We start from the raw sequence: 23,741 nt of genomic DNA, 5'->3' as shown, positions 1-23,741 counted from the left end.
ACTTGTATATTTTGTTGTGACTAAAGACTGTATGGTGAAAAGGCAAAGGACGGGATTACAATAGAAGAAAAAAGAACATATTGCAAAGTATCTCCTTTGAAAAAATCTGTACTTCACTTTTTAGAATTACAATTTCCAAATGCTATTATATAGATAGAACTTTTAATCTACAAATGCCCAATGTGAATTTCCAAGAGGTAAATTTACAACGCAGAATTTCCCAAATGTCCTGTTTAATCCAGCTAATATTAAGCAATATCTTAAAATTGGTACATTAAAAAAAATGGTACATTTTCTGTAGCAGTGTTGCTTTTTAACCTTCTCCCCACCAAATAATTAAGTTATTGGTTTGGTTTTTTAATAGATCATGTGTCATAAAATCTATGGAGCTATGTAAAAAAAATAATACAATATTTGACTATGCAATTCTTCCTCTATTAAGCTCCTGTTAATAATGTACTGAACTATTATTGACATAGTTTAGAACAAAGTACTGTAGGCATTCGTCAGTGTTAAGCTTTGTTTATTTGGCAGGGAGGAGGGTTCAACTTTTACCTCCAAGGGCTTTAACACTGACATACAGAAAAAAAAAAAAAAATGATGAAATTGGGCAGTAGAGCCCGTAAGAATTTCTCCAGAGTCCAAACACCTCTTTGAGAAGACTCAATTACACATCATCAGCTGATGAAATTTATCTTACAAATGTAACCATATTATAGAAATAGTACAAATGAAAAACCAAATTCCTGATTTTAACATGTACATCTAAGTGGAAGGAAGTAATTTCTCCCAGGCCTCACTTTACTTCCCCACAGGGATTTTGAAAATAATGTATGTATTTATGATGAGGAGGAATTAAGGAAGAGTATCTGTTTGAATTGTTGTTTGAATTATATTACTTTTATTTTATTTTTTTTTTTGAATTATATTACTTTTAAGTTGAAAATAATTAAACTCAAGACAAAACTTATTGTGTAACTTTATAAATTAATGACATAGTTTGTATTCCAGATTATGCAGAAAGACGATAACCCTGAAGCTAGGAAGACCATAAAAATTTTCATATCGTAGACTCTAAATGAATCTATAACCCTTCCTGCACTGACATCGATAATATGAAACCCAGGCAATGTGCAGAGGATGGCACTCTGATTAGATGACATCCTTTGAGAATTTACTTTCTTATGAAAATAATCAATCTGGAATTGATTCTGAATGGTTCAATCAGTATTTATAATGGGAGAGGAGGGTTATTAAATACAAAAATAAGGTTGTAGACTTAGGGAAGTAATTTTAATTCATTATAGTGTTTGTCATTAAGACCACAAAGCATGTAATGTTTTTCTTATGAAGAGCCTTTCGGTTTGAAACTAATCTCTTTTCTCTATGTTGATCTATATTTTACTACATCAGAGAGTCACACTCTCTTCCACAATTTGAACATTTTGAATTGGGCGCTCTGACTATAAGGATAAATAATCACAAAGCTAATAGTATGACACATTTTGCTACCAATCATTTTAAAGCTATGTCTGACATAATCCATTTCAAACAATATGAAAATATATTCAACAAGTTTACTGTATTTCACAAAGAAATACTGAAATGTATGGTGATATGTTTTCTGGAAGACTTTGAAGTCAGTTGATGATTGACTCCTCTTAACGTCTTTCTGCTTATACCTTCAAATCACAGATGTGGATGAACAGAGCAGACTGTTGGAAAGGTCAACAGAGTCAAAACAGGATCTCTCAAGGTGAGCTTGCATCTAAAATGTTTGTCAGATCGTTCACTTATAGGGTTAGTAAAATATTGCGCTGGCATGTGTCCTGTTGGGATTGCTTTTCTTGACATATAAACAATGTCATGGTCTTTAATAACTGTTTTATATATTGAATCATCTTCATTTCCATAGTGCCACTGTGCCTGGTACTTTATTAATCATAAAAGTCAGTTACTAAAAGTAATTGAGATCCAGCTCCTGACCATGACCAACATAATGTACAGCTAAACATGGACCTTTCAAGTAAGTACATTAATTATCAAAGTAAAGTGGCATATGAACTTAATGTAAATTAGAAAAATGAGTATAGAGCAATGTAATGGAATAGTCATGTGGATTTGCTGAATATGAAGCAGACATAATTTGGTATCAGAGAAAATATGAAGATTATCATTTGCCATTGCAAAGAAGAAAAACAGAAAATTGGCAAATGATCATTGGAAAATGATGATAACATTGATAATAAGGGGATGGAACAATATGATACCTTGAAAGTTACAGTCAGTGGAAGTAGAAATAATTAATTACCCTTTGAATATGACAAGGTAAAGCTAGTAGTTCCACTGTGAAAAAAAGTGGCACTATCTTCTATTCAAATCGAATTAGAAAAAAACTTGGAAACTTTCTTTACATTCAGCTGGTATAAATTCCCTAAAAGAAGCCTAGGTATGAATAGAGAAGACAGAAGTCATGTGATGGCTGGTGGGTTATCTTTCAATAGATTTGAAATATATGGCAAAGGTCTTTAAATTATTATTTGGGAGTAAAACATAAAACAAAGAAAATATATATACAAGTGAATTATTGAAACTTTTTCTGGCATTATCTTAGACTCGATTTTTATCAGCAATATACACAAAAATCAATTGTAATATTTTTATGTGACAATCTAGAATAAAAATTGTATATTATCTAGCTTATATTTGTTCCCTACTGATGAAATATGTAAACAAAGGACTTTAAGCCATTTCAAAAAATATATACAATCCACAAAAGACTAATAATTGCCATCACTGGAGCTGCCCTAAAATACATGCAGTAGAATTTGAAAAGCAATGTAAAGGAGCAGACTGTGTGATTAAGCTTTAGCACCCTAAAGCATCTACTTTGAAGGTGAAAATACATTTAAACAAATAAGTTCTGGTAGGATAGTTAAAAAAATACTTTATTTCATATTTCTATTTTATTTCTAAACCAGAAAAAAATATAATTTTTACTCTGACTCAAATCCTTTGAAATGAAATAGGATAATAACTAAGTTTAATTTTTAAATTATATACTTTTTGGCAATTTCTGTGAATTGATTCCTAGGATATTCTGCCATAAGCTCTTTTACTTTATATTTCTTTTTCTCCTGTCTTTTCTTAGCTTTATATGGTCAAGATCTGGTTTTCCTTGCAAGTAGCCTGAGAGATTTAAGTTTTGTCATGGTTCACAAAACCAGAAAGCTAACATCAAAATCTTCTTACCCTAAATAGATTGCATGCAGGTTAGGAACTTTAAACATAATAATCAACAATATGTTTTCAATTCTGGAGGGGCTGCAATGAAGTCTGCAGTCAATGACACAGCCTTGTCTAGTCTGTCACTGTGGGTAATGGTGCAGAAAAAAACAATATATGATGCATGACAGATGAAGAGTGAGGACTGAGAATCAAAACAGACAGAGTGCTTTGTTCACAAAGCAACTAAGCTACAGTAATCAATTTACCTATGACCAAGTGAGTGTTAGGATGGTGAAAATTCCAGGAACTGAGTGCATTCCCATCTTGGGAATCATAGGATCCTGCTGGCAAAAACAGCACAAAAACAGGGGAATGCCTATCACTCCCAGACAGGAGGATCTAGACCTCTTCATCAGCAGGCGCCTGGGTCCTCCTAAATAAAAGGGGCTTTCTTTAGGCAAGAAAACATTTACTCTAAGAAAACATTTACTTCATCCAGTGTCAGATTGCAATTATGCTCAACATTTCCAGACATGGGGATGGAGTTTAAATACACTCTCTCAAAGTGGAACTTTAGCTACAACATAGGGCCTGTTTGGCATATACTCTCCCTAATAAAGCCCATTTTGCTATCTTCCACCCTCACACTCCCATGCTGTGGGAAAATTAAAAAAAAAAAAGAGTATCAATTTTTCTCATTCATATCAACTTTCCAAACCATCTTTAGAAGTTTGCTAGGCTGAGGGAAAGGTATGCAAGTATTATGCCAATTTAAGAATGTAAACCCCCAAACTGTGACAAAATTATAAGAGACCTTTTAGAAAATAAACACTTACATGAAGGGCTGTCTTCCACATTCCAGATAACTCTAAGGAATATAATTTTTTTAAGGGAAGGGGAATAACTATGAGGTTGTAGAAAAATCCATAGTATTTTAACAAATCTCCTTAAATCACCAAAGTCTCTCATTTGCTGAATTATTTGACAATATTGGAAAAGATCTTTGGACTATGAAAGTGATTTTTAAAGTCAATGGTCCTCACACTTGTCTATAAATGACCCGTGAAAAATATCACCACAATATCACCAAAAAAAAAAATAAAATAAATTTAACAGACAAAAGATGAAAGTATAACTACCTCTACATTAGATAAAATACTAGTTATTACAATGCAGATTATTAAAAGACAGGCCTTAAAAGGGAGTAAGACCAGTTGGTGATTGTGAAATAGCTTCATCCCTACTTATTTAAAACATATTTATAGAACACCTACTCTCTCTTAGGTCCTAAAGAAAACAAGGTGACTGATATATTAATTATATAGTGTCTGCTCTCTTTTTCATTCTCTCACCCCATAACCACTTCAAGAACTTGCCATCTTACATGGGAAAGACTTTAAGAGACATAAGGGGCACATTCAGTAAAATATGTTAAGTTTTATAATAAAGATATGCATAGTGTTCTTATACCTTTGGAACTAGGAAAGTCTTCTAGAAGATGTCATTTTACCTAAATCATAAAGCCTAGGAGAGAACAAGAGATGGAAGGCCAGCTGTAGGGAGAATGTGATTCACAAAATTAATGTCCATGAGGATCAGTTTGACTGCATGGCAAGTGATCACTTGAACTGGTATGTTAAGCCAGTATCCTGAACACTCATAACATAAGAGAGTTAGAAATAATATTCAATTTTCAATGGCTAGTGAGTGCTAAGAAGAGAGGAGGAGGTATATGATCCCCTCCTCAACCTTAAGTTATTATTTGTTATATACTTTATAAACAAAAGTAAATATCAAGTCATTGAATACTGTTTTTCAAACTGATAAACTATGACTTTTATATACTTAGCGAGGTATCTGAGACTCACTCTCCCTCACCCTCTGTCCTTCCCCCTGTGCATTTCTCTCTCTCTCAAATAAATTTAAAATTTTATATGCTGAAAAATAATTTAAATCACATGAACAGTTGGGAGAAAAATATCTTACAGAAAATGCTCTCATTTGATTCTGAAAAATACATATGCAAAATAGTGTCATTCTCTACTGAATTTGTCTCTCTTTATGTTTCATCCTACTTCTCTTCAGCCTCTCTTCCATTATTCCATTCTCCTTATATCTTAGCAATTTATCCTACATGTGTGTCTATTTATTCTAAAGGCCACTAAAATACAAACTACATTTCTCAGTGATCTTCTGTAAATTAATAAATAACTAAATGAATTTTAGGGTAAATACAGCTTCACACTTTCCAGTGTAGGAACTTCAGAGAGAATTTTTTTTTCACACTAAAAGAATATAGAGAATGTTTCACATGCAAATAGACTAAGAAAAAACACGAGAGTAGTCATACCTGTTAAAAAAATGTATTATACTAAAGGACCTTAATCTTTAGGGATTTATACTTTTTGTAAGGAAAACATTACATATATTACAGTTTTAAGGAGTAAATTTTACCCTAAAAATTCATTTAAAATGTCATTGAACTCACTCATTTTGGTGAAGTCATTCTTTGAAGATTCATTAATCCTTCCAGTTACATGGGTTCATTTTATAAAGCTTGTTCTAAACTCAAATACTATTTCTTAGTCACTAAATAGAACTTTAGTGAAAAAAAGTCAAGTCCTTATAAAAGGTGAGAAATTTGTCTCTATGTAAAACAAACAAAATTCACAAATAATAAATAACTCTATGGATCATAAATATGTCACAATATGAATGTATTAATTTTAAAAGTCTTAAGATCACTTGCAGAACATTTTAAGATATGAGAAGCTGGATTAAAATAGTTATATTTTATATTTATACATTCTTTCTCTTGTTTTCATCTTATTTCCCAAACAAAGGTTTAAATGCCTCAAGAGTTAGAACTACTGCCCCCAGGGACCACCATGATGTCCATCCTGCAGAGCACTAGAGAAATATCAGGAACATACAAGGTTCTCATAAGTGTTGTTTATTTGGAGTGTAGCCTATATATCATTGTTAGCTGCCTTATGCTTGATACTGTACAAAACATTTAAAATAAATGTACCTTCACTTTCAACTTATTCTGTATGCAATTTGACATATTATAAATCATATCATTTAGAAATAGCTTAAGAAAAAAGACTGTGAGCCATTTAGTTGATTAGGGACCATAACATCTATTTTTTGTTTGACTCAACCTTTAGTTATTCAGACTTTTGGATTTGGGTAGACATGGCCCAAAAGATTCTTTCTACATAAAGACTGTCTCTGGAAATTAAGATCTTCACTCTGAAGCCATCAGGAATATTTTCTGATGTTTTATATATTGGAGGAGTTATACAGCTATATTTTTACTAGGATTAGAAATCAGGTTAAGAGAAAGTTATCAAAGTTGTTTAGAGATATGTTTGTAAAGTGTTATTTTAGAATAAAAATTAATTTATAATGATGGAAATGATATTAGAAATTGATGGTATAGATTCACTTTTCTTAGGTGAAAAGAAACAACAGATCCTCTTTTTTTAAGCAATATACTCTTAACAACAACAGACCCTCTCTTTTTAAGCAATACACTCTTATAAGGATTATAAAACTAAATTTCAAGTTCCCTCGAAGTCCACATCCAAGCCAAAAAAATGTATAAAGACAGATATTTCTATCTGAACTTATAAGGATTATAAAACTAAATTTCAAGTTCCCTCAAAGTCCACATCCAAGCCAAAAAATGTAAAAAGACAGATATTTCTATCTGAACTTTGGTCTGGTACTCAAACCCAAAACAAAATAACCTGCAATCTTTTCATTTAAAATTGAAATGACCTTCCTAATGATAATTTTAAGTCCAACATAATAATAGTAGATTGGCATTTTTACAAATTAGTATTTCTGGCCAAGAATAAACTAGATCAAATGAATAGAGATATTCCATACATCCAATTTGTTCCACATTTTTTGAATTTACAAGTCAAGACCTAGCAACAGGCTCAACTTCTAACATTTAACTGCCTTGTGTCTATTCCAAAGTCTTTTGATCTATCCATGTCCCAATTTATTCATCTTGGTGGGCAAAGGGTCTTGAGGAATAAATCTGTACATGAGATGACTGCATATTCAAATTATTTTCTACCTAAAATAATTTGCAAAGGAATGCTGCAAGGGAGACAGGATAGTTTTTACACGTGAGAATCAGAGTGGTGACACTGAGAGGTTACAGTGTGGGCTGCAGTAACTCCCACGGGCTACTCAGAGGCACAGAAGGCAGAGCATGAGAAGTATGGTGCGGAGGCACAGGTAGGCAAAACTAGTGGGGGCAGGGAGAGCACTGAGAACATCTGGAGGAAGAAGCCCGTGGGAGTTAGGAAAAACACAACCTGAACTGTGTTCCCCTTGCTTTTGCCAAGCGTCTGGTGAGTCTCAGCTATCATCTATAATCAGGACCATCGAAGGGAGGAATTACAGAATAAAGACAAAGAAGTAGAGCATGATGATAGAAATGAGGCCAGAAGAAGGAGAGCAAAGGAAGGTGAAAAAAAGGAAAGAAATTATGTCTGTAGGTTTATCTTCTTAGTCATTTGCAACACTTCAGGACGAAATGAAAGAAAGAAGAGTGAAAGTAGGAACATCTAAGAGACTTTGGGAAGGGAAAGAAGACCATTAAGAGCATCTTTAGGAAGCTGCACTTCAAAGGGATGAAAGCAGCTGTTTAGCAAGGGCTACATGATGGAAGCCATTAATATCATGTGAATTCAAAGAAAATACAAGATTAGTAGCAGGTGATAATAACAGTTTGCCAAGTACTGATAATTTATTATAATTCAAATATGAGAATATGAGATGAGAACTTAGAGCTGAAAAAGTTAGCTTACTCATAAGGTTAGGATTAAGTGTCTAAGTCGCATTGTGATCATTTTGATGAGTTTATTAATCAGATCTTAGATAAGGAGTTTATTTTCTTTAGGAATAATCAGTGAAGATAAAGAAATTATAACTTGATTAAAGAAACTGTCTATGAAAACTGAACAGAAGTGCAGGCAAGATTGAGACTTTTACTAGAAGGAGGACAAACCACAGCAAGGGACTGAGGGATTGAATTCACTAAAAATTATTGTCCAGCACAAAGCCTGCTTTATGGTAGACATATAATAAATGTTTGTCAACTTACCTTATCGACATATAAAATTTAATATTTTATTGCACATAATTTGATATGGCTCCCATTCTGCCTCATTTCTGGAGTTCCAAGCAGAATGGTCCAGTTCTCTACAGACAGAGATCTAAAATAGATGTGCGGTGACAGTAGTCAGGTACTGGAAGGCAGAGATTGAGCTGCACATTCTGAAAAGTGGAGGAAAAATACAATATTTAAAGAGCAGTTGCCATACAGTGGTCAGGATCAAAGAGTGCCCTGAATGGAAGAAAATGGATACTAGTGTCTGGATACTGTAGCACCAAGTTATGGATCCCAGGCTATGTAATCAAGAGTAAGAAAAGGGCATGACATGAGCTAGCAAGGCTCCAGTCCCATTAAGGCACATATCTAGGCAAAGATTTGAGTAGAGAAAATGTTTGGTTAGCCAGAACAAGGCACAATGGCAATAATGAGAATGGTGCAAGTGTCAGAGTCAGACAAGCAGAAGGGCTTTATGTTCAGTCTAACGGTGTTGTGCTAAAACTACTCAACTCTTCCTTTTAAAGCCAGAATTTCCCCCATATGCCAGCAGTAGAACTGAGCTTGGCCACTGCAATCAACTGGTACTAGCTGTGAAAAGTGGAAAAACTAAAATTCTAGGAATTAGACCGGTCCTGACAAACTGGATATTAATGTTTTGTGTCTTTAAAAATAATTCTTTGGAAGTACATAGGATAAGACTCATCTTTGACAGTGGAAAAATACAGTATTATCAATGCAAAGTAGTTTATGATTTTATTGGGTTTTAGAGATGAGAGCAGACAGAGATGGCCAGTGAAACTCAGGCTTAAAACTAACTTGCTAATATCGCAAGACTACAAACCAAAGAATTATGAGGATTTAAAAAATATGATATTCCTGATGTCACCAAGGAAGACATTTCAATGATTTTATATACAACATGATGCAAATGAGTTTGCATTATGGGAAGTATCCACTGTATATATAACTCAAAATAGTCAAAAGAAGGATTCTTCTAGGAATTTAGTGAATACAATTTCATGCAGCAGAAGCTGTAAAAGATGGATGACTATGGAAGGAGCAGATGGGGAAGGACCAGGGAGGAAAATTGGAGGACCATGATCGGTGACAGCAGAGCCTTGAGATGAAAGTACCTGGTCATAAGGTTCACCTCCAGGTAGCAAATGGCCAGGAATAGTACACTAAATACATGAAGTTACAAAAGGCATTAATGTAGGTGACTCTAAATGATGGTGACTTTTCTACTTTAGGGGGTCAGCACCATGCTAACTTTAAACTACCACAATAAGCATAGGGAACTATTCTGTATCTTGGTAATTTTTACATTGGTAACTCCACACACCGTGGTCTCTCTTCTCTCAGACAAAGTTCAAATCTAATGTGATAACAACCAAACTCTATCTCCAGAAGCCAGAGATAATAGTGGAACAAATAGGAAGGGCAGAGCAATGGGACCAAGGAGAAGCCCAAAAGCAGACACAATATTAGTATGTCGAATATCTTAAGTTGAGAGTCACCTGGCTGAGTCAGTTGCAAAAGCTCATGATTCTTGATCTTGGTGTTGTGGGTTCAAGCCTGAAGTGGGTGTGGAGATTACCTAAATAAAAAACTAAAAAAAAAAAAAAGTCCTAAGTTGAATGTTGGATTCATGGTTTTCAAGTTTTTGTGCTTCATAACTTACACGTTGCATGCATACTTCAAAAACTATGTAATAAATTTGAAAATAAAAGAAAATAAAAAGGAATAAAAAGTAAACATGTACACTTTAGGGTTAATGAAAGACAAAAACAAAGAAAATAATTAAGTATAAACATAACCATATCTTTCTCAAGACATCACTAGTATCTACCTATTGTCTCAGTGTGATCATTAGCAAAAAGTAATAGTGCCTCCCCTTCATTTCAAAAGTGTCCCATTTTGAACACTTGTCACCCAAGAGTCCTCCCCACCAGGCACTGTGACTTTGATAGATTTCACTGTCCTGATTAGATTATGTGATGTGGCACATTTGGCTTTATGAAAAAAAGACTATCTGGGATGGCCCCAGCTTAATCAAATGAATCCCTAAAAGGTACAGGGCTCTTCCTGAAGAAGGAGATTTGAAGTGCAACAGGAATATGATACAGAGGAAAGTGTCCATTCCTTGTTAAACAGATGGGAGTCACATGAATCCAGTCAGACTCTAGGAAGTTGAAAATGATCCCTGGCTGACAGATGAAAGGAAATATCAGAAAGGGAGACAGAACGTAAAGACTGCTAACTCTGGGAAACGAACTAGGGGTGGTAGAAGGGGAGGAGGGCGGGGGGTGGGAGTGAATGGGTGACGGGCACTGGGTGTTATTCTGTATGTTAGTAAATTGAACACCAATAAAAAAAAAAAAAAGAAAAAAAAAAAGAAAAATAACATTTTGGTGGGAAGACCGAAAAAAAAAAAAAAAAAAAGAAATTGGGAACTCAGTCCTACAACCACAAGGAACTGAATTCTCTGGCAACCATGTTATCTTTGAAGAGTTCCAGATGAGATTACAGCACTAGCCAATATCTTGATTTCAGCTTTGTAAGACCTGGAGTACACTGTGCCCAGACTTCTGACCTACAAAAGTATAAGCTAATAAAGCATCTAGGTCTGTGGTATTTTGTTACAAAAAGTATAAGCTAATAAAGCATCTAGGTCTGTGGTATTTTGTTACACAGCAATTAAACACTGACACAGTTCTTACCCTAGGAACACTTGAATATTCATATTTTAGTTTCAAGCTGTATGGCATAAGAAAAGTTCCCCCCCCCAAAAAAAAAGAAGTTTTAAAGTTTTATTGAGTTTTTAAAAATTTAAGTTTTAAAAAAAAGCACAGATTTCAAAATTATGATCAATCAAGTGCTAAGGATATATTAAAAGGATATACAAGGAGCAGGGATATTCCTGAAAACTGAAAACTCTTAGGCCAAAGTTGGTGATAAATACCCACATGCTTTACTTGCAAAATTTGACATTTCAGGTTTGTGATTTGTGGTTCATGTATTTAGTAAGAAGTATTTCCATTTGATCATAGAAAAATTCCAAGTTGGCCATACATTCAACCTGTGACAACTTGAAAAAAAAGTGAAGTTACAGTAAGTGGTGTAAGTACAGTATATTAGTAAAATTTCATTTTATAAGATATGGTTATACTTATATTTGTGTTTATACTCCTAACTACAAGGATATAACAAAGCAAAAAAAGGGGAGTAATCTCTTACAAAGCAAAACTGATAATATAGCCCTACTATTCAAATACTTCTGTAGGTTTGCTGTTATACTTGCATGAAGATAGTTATTCCAAAGAAGTAATAAAATACTATGTAATAAGCACTTCAAAAGAGATATAAACAAAGTGTTAAAGGAGCAAAGGCCAAGGAAATAACAACTGATTTTACCTTCAGAACTCCAGAGACGTTATAAAGAATAGGTGAATTTTGAGCTGCATCTTTAAGGATTATGTTCTATTAAGTATTATAAAACAAACAACCAAGATAGAATACAAATTATTTAGCATGGTGTAATAAACAATGTCAGCACAACTGCTTCTTAATCTATTTTTGTCATGTTTCTTTAGAGACTCTTGTCTATATCTGATTCCTCTTGAACCTGAGTGGGAGACTTTGTGATCGTCTCAGGTGACACAACATGAAGTCCAAGGCTAGTTGAGAAAAAAATGAAACATATCTTCACCTTGTTTGCTTGAGACCTTCCTTAGTTCTTGGAACCTAGCTACCATGCTGTGAGGAATCCCAAGCAGCCTGGGGAGAGGCTTATTTATAGACCCAAGCACCTCTAAGTCAACAGCCAGCACCAACTAGCCAGACAGTAAGGGAGTCACCTTGAAAGGAGGTTTTCTAGTCACTATTTAAGCTGTCCCAATACAGCAAACATTATTCATTTCTACCAAGCACTACACAAAATACATACTAATGAGTAAAATAAATGATTGTTGTTGTAAGCCACTAAGTTTTAGAATTGTTTTAAAGCAATAAATAATTGGAACGTCATCCTTAAAGATGCAGCTCAAAATTCATGTGTTCTTTAATAATGTTCTTAAAGTTCTAAGATAAATTCAGTTGTTTCAGGGATCCCTGGGTGGCGCAGCGGTTTGGCACCTGCCTTTGGCCTAGGGCGCGATCCTGGAGACCTGGGATCGAATCCCACGTCAGGCTCCCTGGTGCATGGAGCCTGCTTCTCCCTCTTCCTGTGTCTCTGCCTCTCTCTCTCTCTCTCTGTGACTATCGTAAATAAATAAAAATTTAAAAAAAAATTCAGTTGTTTCTTTCTCTTTGCTCCTCTTCCATTTGTCTTATATCTCTTCTGCGATATCTAAAACATAGTCTTTTATTTCACCTTTTGAATACTTGTCTTCCTCTTAGAACAATGAGATCCTCAAAGGTATGTATGTTTTGTATGTCTTTCTGGTGCCTAAGTCAATGAAAGGAATATAAAAAGTAGATACTTAGTAAGTGCTTATTTTTTACTGAAATATAAGATGCATTAATGAAGGAATTAGAGAAAAGATGGCAATGATAATTTATTGTGTTGAAATGGCCATTGATTTTGTTTGCTCAAAGGCTTTCCTCACTCATCCTCCCTTCTGTTTGCAACAGATTCCACTGCTTTAGACAAAATCAAAACAAAACAAAACAAAACAAACAAAACCCCACAAGGCTAGTCCAATTATAAACTAATCTCTCCCATCTATGATCACAGGTCAGAGGATGGAAACTTGATCCAAGTTTAGTTGAATTTATCAGACTCTTTCTTCTAGTTATTTGAAACAAGTGGAGACACTACCACGGAGGGTTATTAGAAACTAGTTATAAGTCAGTTCTCTCTAGGCCAAGGGTCAGTAAATTGTCCTGTACAAGCCCGGATAGTAAATATTTTCAGTTTTGCAGGCAACAAGGTCTCTGTCATTATAATTCTATCTTTGCAGAGCAACATAGCCATAGACAATCCATAAATGAATGGGTGGGACTATGTTTCCAAAGTATTTTATCTATGGACACTGAAATTTAATTTTTACATAGTCTTTGTGTGCCACAAAATAGTATTCTTTTTCTTTTTTTCAACCATTCAAAAATTTAAAACAAAATAAAACCTTTCTTGGCTTGCAGGCTGCACAAAAGAGGCAATGGTGTTTGGTGTTTTGTATTTGTCATGAGAACTATAGTTTTCAGACTATAGATTGAGAGAGAAGCTCCACTAAAGTCCTACTACTAAGTCCCCCAAGCTGCCTGACTCTGCTTCAAGAGTATCAATTTCTGGTAATCTCTTTGATTATGAGAGCACCTGAGTCACCTTTCAACTAATCCTTTACCTTACTTATTGTTTACTGCTTATTTGTTTTTGTATGTGCATCCAAAAGACACCAATGCGCGTTTAATTTAACAATTGCAAGATTTTAGATTTAATTTTTATGACTCAGTGGCAGGAAAAGGTTATAAATGTTCAGTAAGAAAAATAACTCTCCCAGTTTTAAAAAAAATAACCATAGCTCAAGATGGTTTGATGCTAATAATTTTTATCCCCAAGTTCTCCAAAATGATGAATGGATAAAATTTGGAAATAGAACGTTTAATAAAAACCAAATAAAAAATTTCCTGGGTGAGGCTTTTAAATCAGATTGTCAAAGCAAGCCTTCAGGTATGAATAAATTGACTGGGTTCCTATGCTACCCTCATGCAACTCAAAGTTGGAAAATTATTCTAGACAATAAATTTAAATATAATTTGAACCTAATAGTACCTCTATTGCCACACTAAGTAACTACATGGAAAGTTTTTTGGTCAACTTGGTTTTTGTGGTGCATTAATGAGAGCACATGAACAACTGAATTGGCATGTGACTATTCTACCTCTTGGTTCCACTATTTATATAAACCAGGAATAAGCTATCCAGCTGCACATAGACAACCACTAAACAAATGGTATGAGAATAAATTGTGTTAATATGCTGTCTCCCAAAGCAATTATGCATATTCATTCATACATACATAAGTTTTCTGGGTCAGAGGGTACCATCCAAAATAATATAAATGTTTTTAAATATCTATGGTGACTATAAACTGACCATAATTATTAAAATTAATTTTAATACTTTATTTTTATAAAAACCCTCAACAGTTACCTAAATGACAAGTATCAGGGAGGTGTTTAGCATTGACGAATGTCTGACCTGTTTGCTATTTGTTGTGAGTCACATGTCGGTGATGTGGTATTTCGTTTCAACCTTTATTTCCTGTCACTGACGTTAAGTCAAAACCAAACAACAAAAGTCTATTAGAAACATAAGGGATACTTGAATACACCCAATTCTTTTAGGTCAATCCTCTGCCCTTACTAGAGTCTAGAAATTTTTTTCTCATAATGTGATATTTTTATGTTCATGACTCATCTCTTCTTATACTTTTACATAAAAAAAAAATTTGTCTCCTGGATGCTATGAATTATGTCCCCTGCTTAAAAATTCTCAGGAGCCCCTAAGTTGGTTTATCCTTTTCTTCACAGTTATGAGATGACTGAATCTAAGACAATATTCTAAAGCTTTAACATTAATTATAAAATGTTTGTATGCCTGGGCACACACCCACAGAACTGCCTTTAAGAAAAAATGAAATTGTGAAGCCCCCTTTATGCTTCTCTGGAAGATCATTTAAATGGCTGTCATTTCTACTTTTCCAGCATGTTCATCAAATTAGGAAAATATTCAAGTGAGAAAATTAAATCCTTATTTATCTTCATACTTTGAAAACTGCCACAGGCAGCATTAAATGACTTTACATTTCTCTTGAAAATATGCACATGAATATTTTCAACTGAAATTTTCTGTAGTTGTTTAAAAAATTCAAAATTAGACTATGTATATTTATTTAGACAAACTTTTATTTTATTCATATTAAACCATGGTAAAGGGATTAAAATAGCTGTGCTTAGCAATGCCCATGTTATGAGCAACTCACATGTGAAAATTCTAAACAAACAAATAATAATTTTCAAAACTTCTCTTACTTCTTCTGTCACTCTAAAGTCACTCTGCTTCCATCCTTGCTATTTCTAGGGACTCTCACAACCCAGTAATGTCACTTTCTTGGCCTATCCTGCAAATTTTCTAACCAACCGTTAAATTATTTTCCCCCTTTCTTCATCAAAGAAATGCAAAGTATATACAAATTTAGTGGGTTTCCGATTCTATCATTATTCACAACTTCATGTGTGCTACCTTAGATATATATACTTATAACATGGATAAAGCCATATACATATCAGTTAAATTGATTTCTGTGGTGTATTAATGAAAGCACCTGAACATTCAGTCAAGCATTTGGTTCTAGTAAATAGACCAGTGGTTCTATTTAATAGTGGTTCTAGTAAATATAGACCTGGGTGGGATATGTTACCTATCTACATATATTTTATTTATGACTATATCATATGCAGATATTACTTAACTGAAGTTTATATAATAAGAAATAAGTGGGTGGGCTCCAGAGCCAACCTTCCAGGTTTAAATCCTAGTTCCACAAATTCTTAAATGTGTGAAATTAAAAAAGTTATTTAATTGCTTCATGCCTCAGTATATACTCTTTAGTGAAATTGGATGATAAAGGCATTAGCTTCCATATGAGGATTAGTGCATTTCACATGTGGGAAACTCCTAAAACAGGATCTGGCACATAGTTTGCGTATTATGAAAGTTCAGCTTTATTATCCTCTTTTACTCCTTAATTTTTTAGCTTAGGTTTTCCGGTTCTCCCAATTCCCTTAAGAAAACCTCATTTTTCTCTATTTCAGATAGATAAATAAATAGACAGATCTAGATCTAGATATAAAGAAATAAATGGTCCATGTTTCCCTGGGAGCAATTTCAAAAAATCTCAAAGAAACCAAGCCTCTAATATGCCTTTTTAGAAACCCTGCCCTACTATCCATCTACCTCTTTATCTTCCCATATTTCTTGAATTCAAAATAGCAATGTTATTAATTCATTTATTTTTGTTTATATTTATTAAAACAGCTTGTTTCTCTACTTTATATAGAGCACTGATTTCACATTATGGGTTTAGTTAGAGTTGCTCAGATAGTTTTTGATCCTTAATAAAAACAAAAATAGGGATCCCTGGGTGGCACAGTGGTTTGGCGCCTGCCTTTGGCCCAGGGCGCGATCCTGGAGACCCGGGATCGAATCCCACGTCGGGCTCCCGGTGCATGGAGCCTGCTTCTCCCTCTGCCTGTGTCTCTGCCTCTCTCTCTGTCTCTCTGTGTGTAACTATCATAAATAAATAAAAATTAAAAAAAAATAAAGGGCTAACCTTATAAAAAAAAATAAAAACAAAAATAAAAACAAAAATAAAATGCTTCAGCTTTCTGCATGAAGGGCAACCCAGGTAAGAATCTAACACCAATGGCACTGGAACTGACCCCCAAACCTTGTAATTTTTATCAGCTTTTCTTCCTCTTTATTGCTGACTCTTGGTTCAGCTGGGTTCAACACGTCCCACACTGAACAAATTATCAGCAATAGCACTTTCCCTGTACACCTGTCCCTATTCCAGGTTTCACTCTAGACTCAGATGACACAGCCTGAGTGAGGATCATCTTTAAGTCCTTCCTTCTCCTCATTTCTTATGTCCCAAAAATCACTAAGCTCCACTGAATCTGCCCCTAAATATCTACCATATCCTTCCATTTGGCTTGACTACCATGGCCAAGATCCTAGACCTGGGCTCCCACATGAAGCTCCTAAAGTTTCCCTAACTGACCTCTTTATATCCAGGCTCTTTTCCCTTCAACTCATTCTTCATGATATCAGCAGCATGAGTTTTCTAAAGTGTTTCTTGTTTCTCTTGAATAGACTATCTAAAACTTTCTTTTGCTCTTGGAATGAGGTCAGAACCTTTAATAAAAATGACCGCATCTGAAGAGCCTTTTGCCTTTCTAGTCTTATGCACTCAGGATCCCATAACTAATTTTTTACTTCTCCCCAAATGCAATAAACTCTCTATCACCTGCTGCTGTTGGCAGCCCTGTAGTTCACCCTCTATGCCACTGAATCCCATTTTAAAAGATAAGCAACAATTTCACTTTGTAAAGAAAAATAATTTGAACTTAGAATTCTATACCCAACAAATGGATAATCAACTGGAAGACAATAGAGAAATATGCATAAATCAATGTCTAAAAAAGTTTCTCTATCATATTTTCTTGAATGATACTTAAAAATATTTTATTAGGGTACCTGAGTGGCTCAGTCAGTTAAGCTGCAGACTCCTGATCTCAGGTCAAGTCTTCTTCTCAGGGTCATAAGTTCAAGCCCCATATTGGGCTCCATGCTGGGTATGAAGCCTACTTTAAAAAACATATTATGGGGTGCCAGGGTGGTGCAGTTGGTTGAGTGACTCATTCTTGCTTTTCAGCTCAAGTTGTGAAGTCAGGATCAAGGGACTTTCTCCCTCTGCCCCTCCCTTATGTGTCCCTTATGTGTTCAGGTATGTACTCTCTCTCTCACTCTCTTTCTCAAAAATAAATAAGTAAATCTTTTGAAAAAAATACATTTATCAAATTTATTTTAAAAAAAGATACAAGAATCCAAGAAAATACAACTGTAAAAGAGAAAGGCAATATGAAAAAAAATCTTAAGTGTTACAAAAATAAAAATATAATTAAAGGCGGTCAGACACTGAAAAGGTAGGAAAAAAAAAAAAGTTTTCTTAACCCTACACAGAAATGGACCAAGGTTCAGATCAGAGTCAATGGAATGAGATGTAATATATCATTTAAAGTTGTAATGATAAACAGTAAAAAATCATAATCATTAGATTCTCAAATTAGTAGGCGTTACAAAGATAAGAAACAGACATCTATTCAATTCATTGTTTAATATTTTATTTAAATTCAGTTTGCCAACATATAGTATAATACCTAGTGTTAATCTCATCATGTTCAATTCAATTCTTAAATCATGTTCTGCATTCCCCATCCTAGAAGCAATGCTCTTTATCTATAGCATATCATCCTTCTCATTGGAGTCCTGCCTCTTCCCTCTCCTTAGCACTATCAACTCAAAGTCAAAACAAGAGGCAATGGACAGAATTTTATGTCATAAGGTGAGATCATTAATTTAATATTACAAACCTCAGCTGCTAAGAAATCAGGTACCTCTTTCTTCATCTTGGACCACCTTCTTACCTGCCTTGCCATATCTACAACTAACCTTATTTTTTCTGTTGTAAATCAACTTAGCTTCTCTTTTTTCCATTCGGGTTTATACAGATCTACATCTTTCTGACAAAATAGTTCCACACATGTCCATTTCTATACTAAGTCTTTCCCTAAGAGAAATTCTCCCACTATTCCTCTTCTCCTTTCTTCTCCTCTTTATTTCAATTGATGTATTCATATGTTAAACAGGTATGTTGCTATATTTTATGAAGTGGCAAAAAAAATCCTTAAAGATTTAAAAATTGCTCACCAAGGAAAATAGTCAAAGATTATCCTTAACATGTCCTTCACCTTTAAATGGCTGTTGTTTGTGAAATAAAAACTACCCTGATGTTAAGAAGTAAATCACTTCATATATTTATCATTAATAAGAAAAATCATTACCTTGTAGGTTTTTAATTTCCTTATAAGTATTTTCACCAAATAACACGTGATGAGGGAATACACAGAACCCAAAGAAACTGAGAAGCAGATTCCAGCGTCATCTGGGAAGTCAAGGAGATGCTTAACACATCTTCTTTAGTGGGAGAATAGCATAGATCACGTACAAATGAAGAAATGAACAAAGTAAAAGTTTTGAGCTTACTTCAAGTACCTTTTCTGTAATTTTCTCTTCAAGCACTAAAAGTCTGAGCTCCCCCTAAATTATCCACTCCTTTCCAAGTATGATTATATGTCTCTACAAAGACTGAAAAATTTGGGACTCAAACTTCAAAGTTGTTTCCATCACAACAAAATGCAATATTTCCCTATATCACAAGGTAATATCCAAATAAATGTTAATGGGTCACAATAAACTTTTTTAAAAAGACCTTGATGTTTAGTCCATTAAGCGTAACTTACTGTAACAAATAGGAATATTAGAGAGCATGGTAGAAATTGTATAATTGTAAAAGGCTGTTGTATGAGTAATGTGTATGATTAAAGCCAATGTATTCTATCCCTAAACATCTTATTTTTCCCCCATCCACTTTCAGAATTGCTTTTACTAAAAGTACACCGCAAACTCATTAAGAGTGTATCTATGTTACAAAGCTTGACAATTTTTAGGGTATGGGTTATACACTGAAGGTGGAAAGATATTGATGAGATTCTGTAACATTAAGGCAAATGGTTTTATTTCAGAGGGAACTAGAAGGGAGAGATCAATCACTACAGAATTAAAGGATTCAGTCTTTAAGCTCTATAAAGCTCTATAAGTCATAGTATGTGCCTTCACTCCTTTTTTGTGTACAAAAATTTGAGTTTGTAAAGCACTTACACTAAAATTGTCTTAGTGAATAAATGCAACTTAGTATTTTTAGGTTTTTTTCCCTCCTTGTATGAGAGTGATAAATGTGTTTTACCTGAACCTGAACTGAGCTACTTGATATCATTCATTTTTTTTGTGAATTAAATTGTAATCAAATACACTACAAAGATAGGCTACTGAAATTAATCATATATAAACTTAAATGCTATTATAATGCTCATATTTACTCCTAATGTACTGTTTCCCAAACTTCCATACTTCACTCATCTTTATCATTTCGGCATACCGTCACATACTGCACCATCAATAACTTAACAGGTCTCCTTCTAATGATCTACTTAAAAAAATATTTATTTATTCTAGAAAGAGAGAGCATGCACGAGCAAGAGGAGGGGCAAAGAAAGAGGGAGAGAAGCAGACTCTTACTGAAGGTGGAGCCCAACCCCAGGCTGGATTCCATGACCTTGAGATCGTGACCAGAGCCAAAATCAACAGTCAGGCACTTAAGCAGCTGAGCCACTTAGGGGCCCCTAATGGTCTACTTTTTTAAAGCTATCCTATCTCTCCTGAAATCAAGATGTGAATGTGTTTTTCTAATTCACATAAAAATAATTAACAATTTAAAAGATTGTTCATGTGCCTGTCTCTAACACTACTTTCATATTCTATGAGTAATATATTTACTTCACCTTGGGAAATGGTATTTTAAGGATACTTTTTGTATGCTATACATTTTTTAATATTGTATCTTCCCTTAAGCAATTATGTGTATATTTATCAGTTTATATTAAAGCGAAGACATGAATGAATACAAAAATATAGGTAAAGGGTATGGACAACAACATGTTTTGCTTTTAGATATAATTATATAGAAATAAATACCTGTCAAAGATATATATAATATCCAAGAAATCCAAGAAAATAAGAAAAACAAATAGTACTTTTCTTTCTTTCTTTCTTCTTTCTTTCTTTTCTTTTCTTTCTTTCTTTCTTTCTTTCTTTCTTTCTTTCTTTCTTTCCTTCCTTCCTTCCTTCCTTCCTTCCTCCTTCCTTCCTTCTTTCCTTCTTTCTGGATAAGGCTTTTGTTGAACATTTGATTTTTTTAAAAAGATTTTATTTATTTATTCACGAGAGACATAGAGAGAGAGAGAGAGAGGCAGAGACACAGGCAGAGGGAGAAGCAGGCTCCATGCAGGAAGCCTGATGTGGGACTCAATCCCGGGACTCCAGGATTATGCCCTGGGCTGAAGGCAGGTGCTAAACCACTGAGCCACCCAGGGATCCCCTGAACATTTGATTTTGTACAATTTTTAGACTTATAAAGAATGTCCTTTCCAGGTCAGATTTTAAGTAGGTCTAGTCAGATTTTTTTCAGTAAAGATATAATTACAAAGTTCGGTTTATTTTTAAAGAAAAATGGTATTATTCTTTTTTTAAAGCTCCATTAGTTTATTAGACTGATTCCTCCTAACTTGATAAATCAAATGATAAAAGACCACAATAAAACATTAATGACATAAGAAATTCTCCTGGCTCTATTTATTGGCTAAAATATTTTGCTAACAAAATTGAGTAAATTCCATAAGTACATTCTGTTTCAAGCCTATACAGATACCAGGAAGAAAAACTATGTGCATGGTCCTAATGTTTACAGTAGATAGATTATTTAGTATTTTAAACAAAGGGTACTTATGAATGCTTCAAAAGATAACCCCCCCCCAAAAAAAATGCTGAACTCATCCAATATACTTCAGCGGTTTTTTTCCCTAGGGTAACAAATGAACTTAAAGGAGTAGTGCCAATCATAATATACAAACAGTGCAATGCGTTTAATGTATTATATACTATAAAATGTCATATGATATATTATTTCACAATTGAAATTTCTCCCCAATGAAATTGTTTAATGAAACTCTTCAAAAACAGAAATAACAAAAAATTGTTTAATCTGATTTTATGATTATTTAAATTAAAATATATGTTAATCTTATGCCAAGATTAGAGAAATACTCCTAATATATTTCAAGAAGAAATGGAAATCCAGAAATATAGTAAATATAAAATACTTAAAACAAATAAAGGAAAAATGAAAGACAAAAGATGGCAGAAGTAATTTTAGAAATAAAATGTTATACTGAAAAAGTAACCCAATCTCAAATATTATATACAGTCTAAAAATTAAAAACCATTGTATCTAGAAATACAACTAATAGTATTAAGTATCACTCCTGTTCTCAGCAGTAATACATTATTAATGTTTGCAGGCCACTGCAATTTTTTTTAATTAAAAAAAAAGATATTACCTCAGGTTTCCAGTCTGGTGTGTAAGGAGCTTAGAAGTCATGATTCCAAGTTGAAGTTGAATAAACTGAAAAAACTCTTCTAAGATGTGTCAGACAGTGAGATCACAAGGCAAAATGGAGAGACAAATAGGTAGATTCAGAGAATTAGAACTTAAAGAAGCAAAAACGTCCACGGGAATTAACCCAGGCAGGAAAACCTAAACTGTAATTGCTAAATTGCTAGAGGCTCTGTATGGACAAGTCTGCAAGTTAAAACTCCAAGGAGATGGCAGTCATAAGGCAACTCCCATACTTAGTAAGTTTTATCTCTAAGAGTTCTATTTCTACCAGGGCCTCACAGTGAATAACAGAGAAAAATCTCCTTATTCTTCTGGCAGAGGGAGGGAAAAAATAACCATTTTAATATACACCAGAGCTTTCAATTCTATTCTATTTTATCAGAAACTAACCTGATAGGGTTTTATCAGAATCTAATCCACACAGGGAAAGGGACATACCCAACTTCAGGCTACTCTAACCAACCTGTCCAAGTTAAGCAGGCAAAAAATCAACTGAGAGACACTGGCCGATTTCACAGTCCAGGACACTGGCTCACCAAAAAACTTAGACCTAATAATAAAACTACAGATGTCTCCCCTTCCCCTACCCCTTGTTACCATATTACTAAAGTCCTATTAAATGCAATTCCTTCAATGCAGTACATCATGTCCACCTGTCAACCAAAAATTACAAAGCATACTAAAAGGTAAAAAAATTGTCTGAAGAGACTGAACATATATCAGAATCAATATATGGCAGGAATGTTGCAAAATCAGAGATTTTTTAAACTATGATTAAAATGCTATGGGATTTAATGGGAAGGGTAGACAACAGGAAATAAGAAGCAGATAATATAAACAGAGAAATGGAAATTTTAAGAAATAATCAAAAATAAACGTTAAGAGATTTTTTAAAATGCATCAAAAATGAAGAATGTCTTCAATGTAGACTGGACATGGCTGAGGAAAGGTCACTAAGCCTAAGGATGTGACAGAAGAAATTTCCAGAACTATTTAAAAAATAGTAAAATAATAACAACAACAAAATCAGGATATCTAAGAATTGTGATACAACTCTAAATGTGGTAACATATGCTTAATGGGAATACCAGAAGGAGAAAAGAGATAGGAACAGAAGATAATGACCTAAAATCTCTTCCCAAATTAATATCAGACACCAAACAACATATCCAGGAAACTCAAAAAACACCACACAGAATACAAAAGACAAAAACCAAATATACTCTTCCAAGGATATCATATTCAAACTACAAAAATAAATAGATAGATAAAAAAAAGTTTTGAAAAACTCCAGAAGGGAAAAAAAATCTTACCTATAGAGGAACAAAGATAAGAATTACATCTGCCTTGTCCTCAGAAATATGTGAGCAAAAGGAATGAAGTGAAATATTTAAAATGTGGAGAAAAAAAAAAAACAAACTACCAACCCAGAATCCTGCACCCTATGAAACCATCCTCAGAGTGAAAGAGAAATGGATGAAAATTGAGGAACTCTGTTAAAAGTAGACCTGCCTGCA

General features: G+C 33.9%; 1 long non-coding RNA gene across 4 annotated transcripts in view; it reads right to left on the bottom strand.

Moving 5' to 3' along the window:
• The window catches only part of LOC140611694 (uncharacterized), a 754,568-nt gene that overhangs the window by 706,600 nt on the left and 24,227 nt on the right, over window positions 1–23,741 (bottom strand). The window lies entirely within an intron of this gene.

This window comes from Canis lupus, chromosome 20 (genome assembly GCF_048164855.1).
Source record: "Canis lupus baileyi chromosome 20, mCanLup2.hap1, whole genome shotgun sequence".
Taxonomy (NCBI): Eukaryota; Metazoa; Chordata; class Mammalia; order Carnivora; family Canidae; genus Canis; species Canis lupus.
This window is presented reverse-complemented; position numbering and strand designations above follow the sequence as displayed.